General features: G+C 47.0%; 2 non-coding genes across 2 annotated transcripts; both read left to right on the top strand.

Annotated features, from left to right (window-relative positions):
• The first annotated feature begins 10,335 nt into the window (after positions 1-10,335).
• Trnaq-cug (transfer RNA glutamine (anticodon CUG)) lies at positions 10,336-10,407 on the top strand. The gene has a single exon. It is a non-coding gene; the product is annotated as a tRNA-Gln (tRNA).
• A 213-nt stretch (positions 10,408-10,620) lies between these two features.
• On the top strand, positions 10,621-10,692 carry Trnaq-cug (transfer RNA glutamine (anticodon CUG)). The gene has a single exon. It is a non-coding gene; the product is annotated as a tRNA-Gln (tRNA).
• The last annotated feature ends 3,495 nt before the right edge of the window (positions 10,693-14,187 follow it).

Genomic DNA, 14,187 nt, shown 5'->3' with positions numbered 1-14,187 from the left:
AGCAGTTGAAGAAGCGATTTCGAGATTGGCAAATTCGGTTCTTGAAATTCCACTTGATTCAGATGAGTTCATGGTGGAAACTGACGCCTCTGAGAAAGCGATTGGAGCTGCATTACACGTAAAGCATGAGGATGTGTGGAAACCTGTTGAATTCTATTCGAAGACATTGTCCACGATTCAGAAGAACTGGCCTGCAAGAGAACGTGAAGCTTACGCAATCGTTGCAGCACTACAAAAGTTTGATCATTACTTACGTGGCCGCACATTCGTTGTGCACACGGATCATGAAACTGAATACGATATGCAAATCTATCACAAAAGTGGCAAAGAACTCGTGCACATCGACTTCTTATCACGATTCTTGGATCAAGAAGACGACGGAACACTACGCGATAGAATTTGCTTTTTCACGTCAACAGAGCCGATCCCTGAACTACATGACATTATCAACGCGCAGAAACAAGAACCAACTCCAACGACTCTAGGATTCTCACGCAAAAACAACATCATCTATTACCACGGGCTCATCTACGTTCCCCCAAGCTTCAGAACCAAGGTTATCGCTTCGTACCATTCCATAGCTCCCTTCCATCACCCAAGTATCAAGAAAACCACTTCTACCATCAATAGGACGTTCAATTGGCCAAATTTGCGGAAAGATGTAACACTTTACCTGCAATCGTGTCTATTTTGTCGTCGCAACAGGTCAGGAGCGGAACGAGTGCAAGGACTATTTCAGACTCATCCAATACCGGGTGCTTTCGACAGCATTTATATGGATTTCTGGCAATGTTCGTATAACGAGAAATCATATGTCATCCTTACATTGATTGACCAGCATACTAAATGGGTCGAATGTGTGATTCTCAATAACAAAACAGCTACAACGGTTGCAACAGCTCTCCTGCATTCTTGGGTTTATCGATTTGGTGTCCCCAACAAGTTAGTATCCGATCAAGATCCCTCCTTTTGCAACACAGTCCTGACAAGGCTCTCCGCACAACTAGGAATAACGCGGATCACTTCCACAGTGTATCATCCCGAGGGTAACGCCCCAATCGAATCGTTTCATCGAACTTTGAATCAAGGTCTACGATTTTTTTGATCAAAAAAATGTTCCGCTACAAGAAGCACTTGACTTGGTTTTGTTTGGCTATCGTTCAACAATTCACAGCACAACAGGGCACTCCCCCAGCTATCTCACCTATGGAGTCGACCCTCGACTGCCCAACGACAATGACTGGCGAATGGAATCAACCCCTCTCAACAGTGAAAGATTGAAGTTTCTCTCGCTTCTTAGGTTAGATGTCCAGTTGCAGGCACAAGAACTATTGCATCGTCAAAATCAGCGCAAGAATGAAGCACGTCAACCAACAACATTCGAAGAAGGTCAACTCATCCTCTGCCGTGCGATTCCACTTGATCAAATGAAGCACAAAAACGCCTTTTACAAAGTTTCGCCCCGTTGGACTCTCCCTTATCGGGTTGTTCGAGTTCTCCCTACCCTGAAAACAGCTATTGCACAAAGTCGCTCCTCACGAATGATCTCCGACAGGTCCACATACAGGATGCCCAATTCATTTTGCCCCCACAAGGTTTAGCGCAAGAGAAAGAATGGCTGAACTTGGTGCAGAAAGAAGTTTCTAATATGTATGATCCGCAGAAATGCCGGGAAGTGATCGAAGAGTTCTTTGAAGCTCTGTCTACGCCACAGCAACTGTCAGACGAGCCCACTAGGAAGCGTCGGCGGATTCCAAAGTCTGGAGGGGCCCTGATGGGTTTTTGAGACTTTGTTCTACGAGACACAGACTTAAGAAAACCAGGAAAAGAAATCAAGCATGCTATCCTCTTGTCTCCCGCCCTAGGAGCACCACCACACTTGGCAGTGCAATTGTTGTCTGAGCTCGCTAACCCAATGACGGCCTCCTTCTTCTCCGTTTTTACGTGCTTTCTGTCTACGCTGCTCACGCTAGACATCCATGATGAATTGTAGGCCGCAACAAACCAACAAGACAGCGCCAACTGACAGCGACAGGGACAGGAATGAGGGAGGAAACGGGGAAGGACTCCCGAATGGAGCCTCAAGACTAACGGAACCAAGGGGAAAACGGCTCCTAAACGCGCTTGAGAGGGGGGAAACCACTGAAAGAAAGAAAGAGAGGAGACATGAGGGACAAGTGTATGAAAGGTAAAACAATACGAAGAGGACTAAGTAAGATCCCCAATAAATTAAGGTGCGAGCGATGCGGATCCATCCTGAAAAGGATGACGCCAGGCAGACGAGGCGTGTGCCAGCGAGGAAAACCATGATGGCGGCGCAGAGAGGGTTCATTCCCGAAGGTTTGGAGGAAGGTTGGTTCGACGGAATGGAGGTTGAAGACAGGGGGGGGGTTAGGTCTGTGCCAGAAGGTTGAGTGAATTCCAAAAAAATGAAATGGTGCACCCAAAATGGGACAGAAAAAGGCAAAACAACAGGACAAGATATTTTGGAACTCGAGCGGATTACCAGCCAAATTGATAGAAAGAAACTGACTGTTGTCGCAGGGGTAGGAACGTGGATCGTAGGACCGAAAGGGGGCGAGTTCGAATCCCAGCACCTGCCTTTTTTTGCTGTTATGATGAAGGCAAACGCATATGTAGGCCATGAGGCTTGCAAAAATGTCGAATATCAGATTATCGTCCCCTTCAAGCCTCGTTGCCTACTCTGCGTCGCTTGAAGCGTTGTTGGATCGGCTCTTGAGCATCTGTAATGCTCGTCCAGAAAGCTTCTAAGTATTGTGCTCTCTTGGCCGGATCACTGATGGTGCTTTCCACATGTTGGGTGGCGATTGATTGCCACTGCTGCCGGAGAATAGGGCATGATGGGAGCGTAATGAAACGGACATTTTGGATGTGGACTTCTTGTGTACGACCTGAGCCAAAGTGTGGGACAATTGCGGACTTGCCATTCTGCGAAACATGGATTACGCGGGCGGGCAGACTGAACTTTGGGGCAATTTTGCGGTCGCCCTCAACTCGGGACGCGGCAGCAAATTCCTTGTCGGATAAGGAAACCAGGACAATGTCATTCAACTCAAATAAATCGTGCGTTCGACCCGGCTGATCAAGCTTGGACAAGTAGAGAAACTGGGCATGAGCACGTTCAATCTGTTGCAATCGGATTTCGGATATGACCTTAGCCCGCTGAACGTCGTCAGCATGTCGTAGGAAACGCCAATCATTCTCGACTGGGGGTCGGAGATCAATACCAAAGGTGATAAACGCAGGAGAGTCGCCCAAGGTTAAGTGGATTGTAGAGCGATAGGCGTAGACGGCCAGTTGAACTGCAGTGGAAAAGGGAATGTCTTTATTCTCGATATGAATGGAGGCGATGCCCTTCTTTAGGGTACGATGAAATGTCTCGATCAAGCTGTTGCCTTCGGGATGTTGGGACGTGGTACGCAAATGAGTGAAACCTAACAACTTGGACAACCGATCGAAGACATCGGACCAAAATGCGGGTCCTTTGTCAGAAACAACAGTCTTGGGTACTCCGTAGCGGCAAACCCAGTGCTCCAAAAACGTACGCGCAGTCGTTTCGGCCTTTGCATCTTTGACAACTACGCATTCGCACCAACGGCTGAGACGATCGATCATTGTGAGAACGTAAGGTTGATTGCGGACCCAAAGACAAAGGCCCCAGTGATCGATATGGACTTGCTCGAACAATGAAGTTGTTGGCGGCTGATGGATGAACTGGCCTTGATATTGCTCGATTCGTGGGCGTAAGCGTTGACAAGATAAACAAGAGCTGACAAAAGAAGCAACATCACGATGTAAGTTAAGCCAGTTACAACTTTTCAAAATAGTCTTAGCTGTTTTCACATGCCCCGCATGACGGAAGGGTGGAACAATATGACACGCGGCGATAACATGTGAACGAAGTGCTGGTGGGATCCACAGGCCATGGTTGTAGAAGATGATCTCGTTTCGCGTGGAGAATTGCTTGCCAGTTGGTCTGGGCACATAGGATCGTTGTGCGGTAACGATTTCGTCAAATGAGGGGAATGGCGTTGGAACAATGAGGGATGGTGTCGGTGGTGAAGCGTTGCTTATTTCAATGACATTTGCGCTAAGCTGCGAGGGTGAAAGTTGACATGGGATTGAAGAACTAACCGAGGGGAGATAGGTCATTCTGTCGGCAAGAAGGTCATAATCATCAACAATAAAACGTGAAAAGAAATCGACATGATCCATTTCCTTGCCAGGCTTATGACGAAGGGTGAAATTGTACTCCGCCAAGCGACAGGACCAGCGAGCGAGTTTTCCGGTGTTGTTCTTCGACATGTACAGCAGAGACTGGTGATCGGTGAAGAGATCAAAGTGACGGCCGCGTAGATAATGATCGAAATGGTTGAGGGCCCAAAAGATGGCATAGCCCTCTTTTTCTCGTGTTGGCCAACGGAGTTCAGCAGCTTTTAAGGTGCAAGAGGCGAATTCAACTGGAATGAGCTTTTCATCACGACGGACTGAGAGAATGGCACCAACAGCGTAGTCTGAAGCATCGGTCTCGAGAACGAAATCGTCATCTTCAAGTGGAAGAACAAGAACTGAAGTCGCTAACTGATGTGCGCAGAATTCGAGGGCAAACTGATGGTTGGGTGTCCATTCAAATACGACTTTGGACTTGAAAAGATCTGATAGATGGTGGGCAAAGTGAGAAAAGGCTGGAATGTACTGGCGGAAATAACTTAGCAGGCCGAGGACTTTGCGAACTTCTGGGACTGAAGTCGGTGGGCGGATGTGCGAAAGGACTTCGACTTTCTTTGGATTTGGTCGGATGGTGCCATGGGCGAGGATATGACCTAGATATAGAAGGGATTTATGGAAGAACTGGGACTTGACGATGTTCATCCCGAAGCCCAAAATGGCGAAAACGTTGCAAAACAATTCGAAGAGTGCTGCAAACTTCGTCGACGGAGGTGCCGTGGATCAAGATGTCATCCAGGTAGACGAGGACGCCTTTCGGAAACAAGTCTTGGAGGATGAAATCCATGACACGCTGAAATGTGGCTGGTGCGTTCTTTAAGCCGAAAGGCATGACCACGAATTCATAAAGACCTGTAGGGGTGCGGAAGGCGGTAAACGGGGTACAACGTGGCTCCATGCAAATGTTCCAATACCCAGCACGAAGATCTAAGGCACAAAAGACGTTACCTGCCACGGATAGAATTTAGAAGACTTGCGATCCGGGGGATCGGGTACTTGTCGGATGTAGTAACCTTATTGAGTTGGCGGTAATCAACACAAAAGCGCCAGAGTCCATTCTTCTTCCGCGTCAGGACGACTTCCGTAGCGTACGGCGAACAGGATGGCCTGATGATTCCGTCTTTTTCCATGATTTCGACTTCTTTCTTGATAATTTCAACCTGTTCGGCGGAGAAACGACGAGGGCGTTCGACAATCGGGCGCGTTGAGGAGAGTTCAATGACATGTGGTAGGACTTTGCACTTGCTTGGTCGCATGGAGGCCCAGATGTCGTGAAATTCCAAGAGAAGGGGTGAGAGTTGATCGACGATTTCAGGATATTCGACAGCCTGTAATGCTTCATCCACTCGTTGTTGGAGCTCTTGTCTTTCTTCGGCGGTGAGTGTGTTGATTGTAGATGACGAAGATATAGAGAAGAGACTGGAGTTGCGATTTGAGTTGCACTGGGCCGTGGCGATTGACGAGGTAATTCTCTGAAAAATTGGCAACAAAATTAGTGGCAACAAAGAATGGGAGACCGAGAATAAATTGCCAGGGAAGATGATTGACTACGGCGAAGGTAAGATCGACAGATTGACTATTGGAAAGGGAAAAAGAAGAAGAGCCCCAATGGAGAATATCCATTGTGGAGCCCGTGCAACCAGATAGCGTTGAGGAAGGTTGATTATGGATTCTGTATGGAATTTGTGAAGCAATTTCGGAGGACATAACATTAACGGCGGCACCGGAATCAACGAGGCACAATATCGATATGGAATTTATGAAAAGATCAACAAAACGAAGGGAACAACGAGAGATGTTGCGAGCAACTAGCGAATAAATAGAAAAAAATGGACACGGAGACGGATTGGGAACACACTTGACGGGAGGGGGAGAATTAATATCGATGTTATTATTATGGGAGTTGTGGGGGGTTATGTTGGATGAATAGATAGATGATGGACATGAATAACGACGAAGGGGAAAAATTGGAGACGATTGAGATGGGGGATTGGATTTAGATGAATTATTATTGATGCTTATGGATGTGTTTTTCATGGAGGATGGGCAAGATATGGTTATGTGGTTGGGTTTGATGGATGGTGGGACTGAAAATTTGGCTGGTTATATGAAGACGAATATATGGGGGTTGGGGAATACATAGGTGGGTAATATGGATAAATATATGATTGATAGGGGAATTGTTGACCTTGGGACATGATTGGGGATTGCATTGGAGGTGGTTGGGGTTGTTGGATTTCGAGGGACGACATTGGTTCGTCGTCAAGTGTTAGATCGATGAGGGGTGGACTGGATGACGATGAGGATGATTGTTGAACGAACTGTTGAAGTTGAGGGTTAGAAGCGTATGGAAATTGTTGATGATCTGGGATGTCAAGTGGAGTTGAATTTGAAGTGGTTGAAGTAGTTGTACGTGGAGCTTGGAGTTGGGCTAACTGCTGGTTGGCTTGTGTTGTATTTTCTCTTGCTTTGGCAATTCGATCCGACAGTTCAGATATGCGCGTGGTGTCAGGAACTGTTTTCTGGCTGACTCTGAAACTACCGCCCGATGTCGTTAAGAAGGTCTGACGTTGCATGGGGAGTCCGGAACGGGTTGTTGGTCTTTTCCACAAAGGGACACAGCGATGAACTCCGGCGTCTCTGGCTTGATTGCATTGGGGACAGATGAAAAGTGTTTTACCATTTTCGATTTGACGAATGGCCCATTGTTCATGCTTCTGATCCCTGAACCAACGGTTGATGTCGGCTTTACTCCAATTCCGGACGTCGGAAGGGAGTTGAGGCATATGTTGCAAGAATTCGGCTTCACGAGCAAGTAAGTCGGCCTGTTTGAGACGAAGATAAAGTTGATCTGCTGGCATTTGTTTTTCTTCTTCAGTCAAGAAAACGGGGCGTCTTTTCTCTTCCCTTTGTTGTTTGATATGAGACTGGAGTTCTTTAATGGCTTGCTCTGGAGTTAAATCGGTAAGTTGGGCGAGAATTGTTGGACTGATCTTCTTGGGTTGAGTGGTGGGGATGGGCAGCGTAATTGACTTGGGTTGTTCTTCTCTTTTGACGGTTGGGGTTGATGTAGACATTGCGAAAGGTGGAGTTTCTGTTGGACTGGGTGAAGAAGTGGATTCGTCGATGTGGATGGCATGAATTCCTTTGGAACCATCAAGAAGAGCAAAGGCAACAAGCAATTGGTCGATGGATTCTTGAAGCCGGGCGATGGAGGAGTTGAGTTCAGTGTGGGAATCGGGCTTTGAGTTGTTGGAGAGGTCCCGCAAAGCTGAAAGAAATGAAGATGGGGAACAGAGGAGAATAGGATCTGTTGGGTTGGCTGGGGTCCCTGACGTTGAAGACGAACTTTTGTTGCTAGGCCGCTGCCCTCATCGTCCACCAATGAATTGTAGGCCGCAACAAACCAACAAGACAGCGCCAACTGACAGCGACAGGGACAGGAATGAGGGAGGAAACGGGGAAGGACTCCCGAATGGAGCCTCAAGACTAACGGAACCAAGGGGAAAACGGCTCCTAAACGCGCTTGAGAGGGGGGAAACCACTGAAAGAAAGAAAGAGAGGAGACATGAGGGACAAGTGTATGAAAGGTAAAACAATACGAAGAGGACTAAGTAAGATCCCCAATAAATTAAGGTGCGAGCGATGCGGATCCATCCTGAAAAGGATGACGCCAGGCAGACGAGGCATGTGCCAGCGAGGAAAACCATGATGGCGGCGCAGAGAGGGTTCATTCCCGAAGGTTTGGAGGAAGGTTGGTTCGACGGAATGGAGGTTGAAGACAGGGGGGGGGTTAGGTCTGTGCCAGAAGGTTGAGTGAATTCCAAAAAAATGAAATGGTGCACCCAAAATGGGACAGAAAAAGGCAAAACAACAGGACAAGATATTTTGGAACTCGAGCGGATTACCAGCCAAATTGATAGAAAGAAACTGACTGTTGTCGCAGGGGTAGGAACGTGGATCGTAGGACCGAAAGGGGGCGAGTTCGAATCCCAGCACCTGCCTTTTTTTGCTGTTATGATGAAGGCAAACGCATATGTAGGCCATGAGGCTTGCAAAAATGTCGAATATCAGATTACATGACCCTAATTTTCTGGGTATGTTGTTTATCCTACTTCTTTGTGGTTATATCGTATACTTCACGCATCATTTCATTCTCAGATGCCTAAAGTATCCTGCGTTCGTGGTCTTAATGATTTTGACCGGCTTTTTTATCTACGTTTCCATAGTTCAGTGTGTTTTTTCCCTGGCTTTTCCCCATGGTTTCCTACTTTGCCAACTCTTCATCCATGTGGGTAACGGTATCCACGCTCTCTGCTGCTGGTACTTACGTGTTGAACTCTGGATTTTGCTGGACTTGCACCATTCTTCCGTTCGCAACAATGATCACCATTCCCACGCTTTGGGCCGCGAATCTTATTAGTGAGGCCGGTGTAGGAAGCGGGGGTCTGTTGTGGGTCCTTGGATCGGACTTAGTGTTGGACTACGCTGGGCGGCTTCACCACCAACCTCAGGGGGTCACCGTTGAGTAAACCCTCAACAGAACTAGGCGGGTTTTTGCCCCCTGCTGGGCATTGGGTTGACAAAGATGATGAAAATGATGTATGGTATGAAAAATAGATGAATATGATATTAATGATGATAGATGACGATAGAATGCAAGTGAATAGGGTGGAAGTATGGAGAGTAAAGATGGGGGTTAGAGTGGATGATAAAGGGAAGAAGGCAGTGAAAGAAGGAAGAGAAATGAGGGAAAGTGAAGGGTGGAAATTCCAGTAAATCCAAATGAAGATACCAGTCAATCCAGAGAGATTTAGAAGAAGGGTGGCAAATGGATATAGATATAACTTGATGAATAGCATGATGGAAGAGCGGAGGAGTGGAAATGCAATGATAATGAATAGAAGAAGGATGAGATAGTTGGATAAAATGGAGAGTTGGGTGATGATGGATGAATATATGGGTGGAAATGTGTATGGTAGGGCTTGTGGTTGAACGAAGTCCATGGGGTTCCCTTTGGAAATCACTGGCAAGGATACCAGGAAGAGCAAGAAAGTGCAGATCCGGAGGGGGTTCATGCTGGAAATGGTTGGTTGTGGGGGAAAGTGGAACAAAATTTAAAGAAGAAGACAAAAAGCTTCTAAAAACAGAAGAATGGGGAGGAATGGATCTAAACTGACTAGGGGGGAGTGGAAAAGCGAAAACGTGCATTTTGGGAGTATTTCATGCTCATGTGATCTTTTCTGGTAAATTGTGCGTGAATGGCGTGAATGTGGAAAATTGCAGACTTGGTCACTTTTGCGGGCCCGGCCTCCGAAAGATTTGAAAGAAAAGAGTTGTTGGTACAGTTGGTATGGCGCTGTCTTTAGGACCGTAAGGTCGGCGGATCACAACCCTCTGCTGGCACTTCTTCTGACTTAGCCAAAATTCATCAAAGAATACTTGACATGCGGGCATTCCAACAATCGATGGCGGGTGGGGGTAGCCTTCTATCCAGGCATTGAACGAAACATAAAGAATTAGTGACGAGGTATAGGACGACCTATACAAGTGTCGAATGCCAGTATCCCACAATTGAGTCCAGCAAGTCTAATAACTCTCCAAATGGAAAGGGGTCGCCTAGATAGAGTCGAATGTGTCCGCAGGTCCTTGTAATCACAACTGAATCAGACACCCCTACACAAGGTGCGCAGTAGTGACCGCCAGGGCACATGAGAACTAAAGTGAATTTCACGGGCTAGAGTGACCTGACAGATGCGGGAGTCAAGGGAGAGCGAGTTGATGATAGAAAGCGACTGGTGGCTGACAAAAAGCGCGAAAGATGGTGGTGTTGTGGGCTAAAAATCCATGTGGGGATTTTTAGTACTCTTTCATTTTTTTGTTGCAATTAGTGCTGCAGAATCCAAGGAGGTTGGACATAGTTAATCCCATCGATGTCAGGTGCATAATTTAACAAGGTTTGGTATCGATTTAGGCATGCATAAATTAACATGGGTGAGATTGATTTAGGCATGCAAAATTTAATGTGGTTTGGGATCGATTTAAGGATGTTTTGGAGGTTGATGGAGCTGATTCGAAAGAGATATTGGTTGTATGGTGTAGTGGTTAGCACTCTAGACTCTGAATCTAGCTACTTGGGTTCAAATCCCAGTACAACCTAATATATATTCAAATATTTGACCTGATTTGGTCCAGCATTAACATTGTACAATTTTAATGTGTCAGGTGCATAATTTAGCAAGGTTTTGTATTGATTTAGGCATGCATAAATTAACATGGTTGAGATTGATTTAGGCATGCAAAATTTAATGTGGTTTGGGATCGATTTAAGGATGTTTTGGAGGTTGATGGAGCTGATTCGAAAGAAATATTGGTTGTATGGTGTAGTGGTTAGCACTCTAGACTCTGAATCTAACGACCTAGGTTCAAATCTCAGTACAATCTAATATATATTCAAATATTTGATCTGATTTGGTCAAACATTAACATTGTATAATTTTAATTTGTCAGGTGCACAAGGTTGGCATGTATAAATAAAGAGGCATGCATAAATTAACATAATGGAACAATAAATTGACAGTAGGAACCGTTCTCGCGCCTGCTAAAAGTGTCTAGTCGCGTAGGTCGACTCCGCTGTGCGACTTGTGTGTTAGCCTGCTCTACTGTGTTTTGTCGTCTGTTGATCTGTTTCCTCACCCAAGTTTTCTGTTCCATGGGTCGTCCCAAAATCTGTCTGAATGTTTTTCCTCACCTGTTAACAAACCCCTCGTGAACCTTAACAAAATGAACAGTGACACCACCGTTCCCCAACTCGAACCAAGGCAGCGAAGCCTGCCTTTAACGGACCAAAGTGGGGGCTGCTCCGGGAACGGCGGCAGTCCGATGTTCGTCACCATTGCCACGGCGCGCAGCAGGTTCCCTCTGGCGCTAACTCTAGCCGAAATGGAGGACCAACTCCAGAAAAGGGATAAGGTGATGGAACGCCTTAATTTTCCCCCGTTCCGACCCAGGAACGAAAAAGAGATGGAAGACTGGGTGGACATCGCCAGCCAGCAAATCAGCCGGTTCAGAGTGTGCACGGCACTCTTCCAAGAGGCTTGGGCAGCAGTTGCAGATGGCAACTTAAGGGACATCATTGGCTCAGCAAATGCCATGAACAGTCACGAAGGGCTTGGTAGACGAGGTGGCATTACAATTGTTTGACAACGAGAAATACACGTTCTCACGAAACTCTTGTCAGAAAAGGGGTCCGGCAGTCAACAGCCTTGAACGCAGAAATGTGGGTCCGGAGCTCCATCACTCGGCTCCACCGGCTCTGCCTCCGCCACAACTATGAAGGGGTCATACCCGCAACCCGCATTCTGGAAATTTGCCGAAGTTGCCTACCAAAAAGTCTGGCCACACAAATGGCTAAAGAAAGAGGAACTCACACGTTCCAATCATTTTGGGCCCGAGCAAGGGCCCTAGAGCACGAAGACGGAGAGGACTCTGCAGAAGAAGTCCTTCCAGTCGAAAAGCGAGCAGCGCCGTCAGAGCCGGAAAGTCCAAACAAAAGGATTAGACAAAATCCACATCAGCGCCTTCCAACAACCCCATGTCCAAGTTGTGGAAACATGGGGCACTGGAAATCAGAATGCCCCAAACGAGCATTTAGATGCTTCAAATGTCAAGTGGTTGGACATGTACAAACAGCATGTCCAAACATGGTCACTAAAGACCACCAAGGCCGAATTGTTACCCGAGTTCAGCCAAAGCCATCGGGAACAGAAATCAAGACGCGCGCTGACAGAACACAGAAGGACAAAGTCAGAACAGCAGAAAGCGTGCTATCACTGATGTAAGGATCGCCCTTGAACGATTCGTCAAGTTCTTCTTTGAGTGAGAGTGTAAACGCTGCGATTAGAGTAGCGGAACAAGTGAATCTCCTGGATTTACTTTGCAATGTGTCGGAAGTTCGTCTAGTTAATTATGTAACGGATGCGTAGTAGATCAATCTATTGTCTGCCAAAATGGGTTAAATATTGGCGACGATTTGAGCGACTGCCGCCGCACTTATTGTTAAATTCTTTAGTAGCATTTTTAGCTAGAAGGGGACTTTTTAGATCTAATCATGAACGGTAAAACAGACAACAAACACGTCAGTCGAGGTTGGACTTCCATCCAACTGCTAAACTCTGAACTGCCGAAAAGCAATCAGTGTTAGAACAATCTTCAAATTAACACTTAATTAATTTGAACTCATCTAACAATCGCTTAGGCAAGGGAGCGAAAAGCAGAATGTCCGCTAAACACGATTCTGATGTTTATGACGATGTGGAGGGGTCCAGTGACGAGAGCACCTCATCTAAAGTCGCGCAAAACTCGTTGTGCAAACTACGCACTCTCGACGACGTTGTCCAAGACACGAAAAAGAAGGTTCCATTCAAGGGAAGAATGAGACTAGCGAGAGGAATAAGAACCAGTCGCAAGGCGCCACGAAGAAAGCCTGGAGACGATAAAGAGCCATTCCTGTTCCTTATGAGCGATGTACCCAAGGACCAACCCACTAGAACAAAGGACCAAGCCACAAGCTCACATTTCCGGAACAAAAATCTAGTCGGGTATATCTCGGCAGATCAACTGGGGGCTGCTTCACCGGAAATGATGGAACAACTCTATTTTGAGGAAGACTCACCAGCATTTCAGCCTCTTGCCTTCCGCCGCGGCTCCTTTCCCTCGACCATCCCCAAGAACACACACCATTGGCAACTAGCCGTGTGGAAGACGAATCTCAGTTTTCAACCATTCGAGCCCCGTTCTGAACTCGAATTGGAATCTTGGTTTGGCGATGCCGAAAGGAAGATCCGTGCTCACCAAGCTACGGCTGCGATTGTCATTGACGTCATGGAACTCATCTGTGCCCCGGAGTACGTATACGCCATACAAGCGGCTCGACCCAGAGTCGAACGCATCGTATACATCGAAGACTTGGCCGATATGATTGCACGATTCGTCGGACCTAAGGAATTGGACCTCTTCGAAGACCGACTCATGCAACCACAACAACAGCCAACCGTCTATCTAGCCGTCGCCTCTCACCGAGAAATCCAGCAAGCATATGTGTACATGTGCGTGCGTCGCCGACGTCCTCCAATCCTCCAACAACCTCAACTTCTCAAATTGGCCTTCAAATTGCTTCCTAAAGGGCTTGCTAAGAGGATAAAAGACCTCAACCCTAATAAGCAATGGGCAACCGAAGAACTCTTCGAATATGCACTAAGCGTACAAAGCTCGATGGACGAAGAAAGTCCTCAACAACCAACGACTTATCTGGTGGAAGACAACCCCATGATGCCTGTGCATGAACAAGCTTCGTCATCATCACAGGCAGTCACGAGACCTTGCTTTGGGTGTGGCGGAATGCACCTCAAACGCTTGTGTCCGCACCGGAAGGATCGTTGCGCTAACTGCCACAAAATAGGGCATATCAGCAAGGCTTGCCGCGCTCGAATCGTGACTGACACTGCCGGAAAAGCAAGGATTGTAGCTCACCCAACTCAAAAGGGAGCGCAACTCTCAACCGGTTTTGATAACACCACTCCGGATCAACTAGATTCCGTGAAGGGCGTTGTCGGAAAATTACTAAATGTCACCGAACAAGATCGAGTCCGCGCCAGAGAGCGTTACGCAGCTAAGAAGAGAAAAGCCGATCCGAAATGGACGAAGAAACCAGCCGTACCCCACAACGTTCTAGCAATTGACTTCACGCGAGACCGACGATGATTGTCAAGAAGAAGCAGAAGTACTGATGGTGGACGCTGAACTGTCTGAAAGGGATGAAAGAATCCCTAAACGGCGCAAGTACGTCGAAGTTAAACTCACTGTGAATGGGGTGTTACTTGATGTCATTCTTGATTCTGGCTCTTGTATAGACGTGATGTCTGAGACCACGGCAAGAAA

Source organism: Condylostylus longicornis, unplaced genomic scaffold, assembly GCF_029603195.1.
Source record: "Condylostylus longicornis isolate FDR11 unplaced genomic scaffold, ASM2960319v2 ptg000653l, whole genome shotgun sequence".
Classification (NCBI taxonomy): domain Eukaryota; kingdom Metazoa; phylum Arthropoda; class Insecta; order Diptera; family Dolichopodidae; genus Condylostylus; species Condylostylus longicornis.
Note: the sequence above shows the minus strand (reverse complement) of the source record. Positions and strands in the feature narration are given on the sequence as shown.